This window comes from Stegostoma tigrinum, unplaced genomic scaffold, assembly GCF_030684315.1.
Source record: "Stegostoma tigrinum isolate sSteTig4 unplaced genomic scaffold, sSteTig4.hap1 scaffold_50, whole genome shotgun sequence".
Classification (NCBI taxonomy): domain Eukaryota; kingdom Metazoa; phylum Chordata; class Chondrichthyes; order Orectolobiformes; family Stegostomatidae; genus Stegostoma; species Stegostoma tigrinum.
In genome coordinates, this window is record NW_026728430.1 from 898,355 (window position 1) to 902,905 (window position 4,551).

Below are 4,551 nucleotides of genomic sequence, written 5' to 3' on the forward strand. Positions count from 1 at the left end.
GACTGCCTGTGTGGAGTTTGAACATTCTCCCTGTGTCTGTGGGTTTTCTCAAAGTGCTCCCACAGTCCAAAGATGTGCAGGTTAGGTGGATTAGCCATGTTAAATTGCCTGTAGTGTTTAGGGAGAGGTAGTTCAGGTGGGTGACAGGTTGGGCTGGGATGCTCTGAGGTTTGGTGTGGACTTGTTGGGCTGAAGGGCTGCTATGGTTCCAGAGTGTTGAGCAGATGGTGGAGAATCTGAGATAACAGGCCAAGTAGAACTGAAGGAACAGGAAGTCTGATGTCTCAGGCCGAGACACCCTTCTTAAAGTGTTGATCAGGCTGTTTTTTAAACTTGGTTTACTGAGATTGCACCATTCCTGGAAACACTGCAATACCAGGATGATGCGTGGAGAGGATGGAGCAAGCCCCTGTTGCAATCCCTGCTCTAAAAATCAGTTTAACATAGGGTCCTTAAGTAACGGACATGTCAGATATTAAAGCTGATAAGAACAGATTTTTTTTATTTGAAAAAATATACTTCATTCATAAGATGTACAAAAAATAAAACATATTTATACACCTACCCAATCATGTAAGCTGCTCCTTGTTGCCCCGGGGGGTATGTACACCAACTAAAGGAAAAAAAAAACAAAATAAAGCAAAAGCAAAACAAAAGAAAGAAAAATACCCTGGCAGTCGTCTCCCCGCACAGTACCCGTTAGCCTCCCTGACCAGTTGGGGAAGGCGCCAGCTGGGCCCAGTTATCAGATCGGGCCCTTGTTTCTATTCTGGACGAGGGGTTTCATACGGTTGTCTTTCCCCACCGTGCCTTGGCGGCAGCTGCCCCAAGATTTAGTGTGTCCCTCAGCACATAGTTCTGAACCTTGGAGTGCGCCAGTCTGCAAAACGCGGTCGGGGTCAGTTCTTTCAGCTGGAAGACCAGCAAGTTGTGGGCAGACCAAAGAGAGTCTTTCACCGCATTGATTGTCCTCCAGGCACAGTTGATGTTGGTCTCGGTCTGCGTCCCGGGAAACAGCCCGTAGAGCACGGAGTCCCGTATCTCGGAGCTGCTCGGGACAAACCTCGACAACTACCACTGCATCCCCCGCCAGACCTTCTGCGCAGAGGGACACTCCAGAAGGAGGTGATTGACAGTCTTGTTACCACGCGCCCCCCGACCCCCGCCGCGGCCGCCTCGAGGACAGCGTGCGGTGGCGCAGAAATTCCGGGCATGCATACAGGATCTCACTGGCAGAGGCCCTCTCACCACCAGCCAAGCAATGTCCTTGTGCTTGTTTGAAAGTTCTGGCAATGAGGCATTCTGCCAAACGACTGCGGCAGTCTGCGGGGAGAGCCACACGATGGGATCCACCCTCTCCTTTTCGCTGAAGTATCTCAAGGATACTACGTGCTGAGCAGTGCCTGACGGCCTTGTGGTCAAAGGTGTTTCCCTTCAAAAATTTCTCCACAAAGGACAGATGGTACGGGACAGTCCAACTACTCAGAGCATTCCGCAGCAATGAGGCCAAGCCCGTCCTTCACAACACCGGGGACAGGTAGAACCTCAGTAAGTAGTGACACTTGGTGTTTGCGTACTGAGGATCTACACACAGCTTGATGCAGCCGCACACAAAGGTAGCCATCAGGGCGAGGGTGGCGTTCGGTACATCCTTTCCCCCATTTTCAAGGTCTTTGCACATGGTGTCCCTGCAGACCCGGTCCATCATCGACCCCCCCCCAAATGAAGTGGAAGATAGCCCGGGTGACCACAGTGCGCAGGTCCAGGAGATAGGCCAGGCCTGGGCCACATACAACAGTACCGAAAGCCCCTCGCACCTGACAACCAGGTTTTTACCCGCGATCCAGAGGGACCGGATCGTCCACCTGCCCAGCTTCTGCTTCAGTTTGGAGATATGCTCCTCCCAAGTCTTAGTGCACGCCCCAGCTCCACTGAACCAAACACCCAGCACCTTCAGATAGTCTGTCCTGACGGTGAAGGGGATGAAGGAGCGGTCGTCCCAGTTCCCAAAGAACATGGCCTCGCTCTCATCCCTATTGACTTTGGCACCCGAGGCCAGTTCAAACTGGCTGCAGATGTCCAACAGCCTACTCACCGACCGACGATCAGTGCAGAAGACGGTGACATCGTCCATGTACAAGGAGGTCTTGACCTGAAGGCCTCCACTGCCTGGGATAGTCACGCCCTTCAGGCTCACTTCTTCCTGATGGATGTGGCAAAGGGCTTCATACAGCACACGAACAAGGCAGGAGAGAGCGGGCAGCCCTGCCTGACTCCAGATCTGACGGGAAAACTGTCCGATTCCTACCCATTGATCGAGACTGCGCTAACAATGTTGGTGAAGAGCAGTCGGAACCATTTGCGGATGCCCTCCCCGAACCCCAATTTGGAGAGGATGTCCCTCATGTAAGCATGGGAGACCCTGTCGAGGGCCTTCTCCTGGTCCAGGCTAACGAGGCTGGTGTCCACCCGCCTGTCCTCCACGTAGGCGATCGTATCCCTGATGAGCGCGAGGCTCTCAGCTATCTTCCTGCCTGGCACAGCACACGTTTGGTCAGGGTGAATCACCGACTCCAGGACAGACCTGACCCGGTTGGCTATGACCTTGGCCAGGATTTTGTAGTCCACGTACAATAGTGAAATGAGACGCCAATTCTTAATTTGTTCCCTCTCCCCCTTCCTCTTGTAAATGAGGGTGATGATGCCCTTCCTAATGGACTTGCACATTTCCTCTGCCTGAAGTGCACTATCGTACACCTCCAGCAGGTCCTGGCTGACCAGGTCCCACAGAGCGGAATACAGCTTGAACGGTCTTATCCCGTCGCTCCCGGGATTGTAATTCCTCTCCAAGGACTTGAGGGCTCTGGTCAGCTCGTCCAGGGATGTCGGCCGGTCCAGCCACTCCCTTGTGCCGTCGTCTAAGACCTCCGTGATAAATGACAGGAATGACTCGGAGGCCGTGCTGTCCGTAGGCTTTGCGTTGTACAGTCCGGCATAGAAGGATCTGCCGATCCTCAAAATGTCAGGCCGAGATGACGTCACTGAGCCGTCGTCCTCCTTCAGCCGGCTGAGCACAGAGATCTCTTTGTGCACCTTCTGAAAGAAGAAACGCAAGCACGTCTTATCGTGCTCCACAGAGCGGACCCTGGACCGGAAGATTATCCTGGAGGCCTCCGCGATGAAGAGGGAGGCTTGCTGCCCCCTCACCTCACGGAGGCCTTCGTGACATCGACCCCCATCGACTGCAGAAGGAGCAGGTTCTGCATCCTTTTCTGGAGTCGCGACAGCTTTCCCTGCCTCTCTCTCGCCTTCCGATCACCCTTGAGGACAAAGAACCCCTTGATGTTCTCCTTCACCATCTCCCACCAGTCGCCCAGAGACTCAAAGAGGGGTTTCACGGTTCTCCAGCCAGCATACTCCCTCTTGAGCTCCTCGACATTCTCTGGGGTCAACAGAGTTGTGTTGAGCTTCCATGTCCCCTTGCCGGCCTGCTGGTCGTCCTGTAAGTGACAGTCGGCCAGCAGGAGGCAGTGGTCAGAGAAGAACACCGGCTCGACGCCGGTGGACGTGACCGAGAACACCTGCGACACAAACAGGAAGTCTATACTTGAGCTGACAGACCCGTCTGGCCGCGACCAGGCGTGTCTCCACTGCGCTCCATCTGCAGGGATGCAGAAGACGTCGAGCAGCTTGGCGTCCTTCACCGTGACCATCAGGAATCTGGACGTGGCGCCCAGCTTACTCCCCCCACCTGCTGTCCCCACGCCGGATCTTCATCTGCATTGATGATGCAGTTGAAGTCTCCACCTAGGATGACCGGCGCGGACGTCGCCAGCAGGGGTGGAAGGTGCTGCAGGACGGCCAACTGCTCACTCCATACCGCTGGAACCTACATGGTGATCAGCCTCAGGGAACCGTTCCTGTAGGTGACATCAGCCACTAGGAGGCGCCGCCCCCACCACCTCCTGAACTTGAGAGATGGTGAAGTTGCGCCCCCGCAGCAGAATAGCCAGGCCCGAGGAGTGACAGTCATTACTCCCCAACCAGATCGAAGGCCCACAGGTCCAGGCTCCCGACCATTTCCTGTACCTGCTGAGGTGCGGTATCCCACACTCCTGCAAAAACAGGAGGTCCGCCTTGACGGTGGTCAGGTAGGCCAAGGTGGACACACATCGTGCAGTAGACTTGATGCTGTGCACATTAACACTCGCAACTCATACCGTCATTGTGGGCAGTGACCGCAGTACCCTCCCCGAGTCCAAGGTCCAGTCCCTCCATCTGTCCCTTCATGCCCATTGCCCAGGCAAACTGCTGGACACTCTCTGGGCTCAGGAAACCATCCGTGCTGCCTTCCGGGTCGCATCCCACCATCGGGGGTATGGAGGCAGGAGAGTCTGCCTGTGGGTCAGGCTGGGGACACACTGTTCCCTACTTCCCATCTGAAGGTTGCAGAGGGCCCTCCAGGGCCCCAGTGGCACGTGGCTGGGTGTCGGACGGAGCCTCAGGATGCCTCCCGTCCCCTGGAAGCCGGGTGCTGCTTTCCTTCTCCCT

At 55.4% G+C, this 4,551-nt stretch overlaps 1 pseudogene; it reads right to left on the reverse strand.

Annotated features, from left to right (window-relative positions):
* Positions 1–342: 342 nt before the first annotated feature.
* LOC132208684 (U2 spliceosomal RNA) lies at positions 343–517 on the reverse strand (annotated as a pseudogene).
* Between the last annotated feature and the right edge of the window lie 4,034 nt (positions 518–4,551).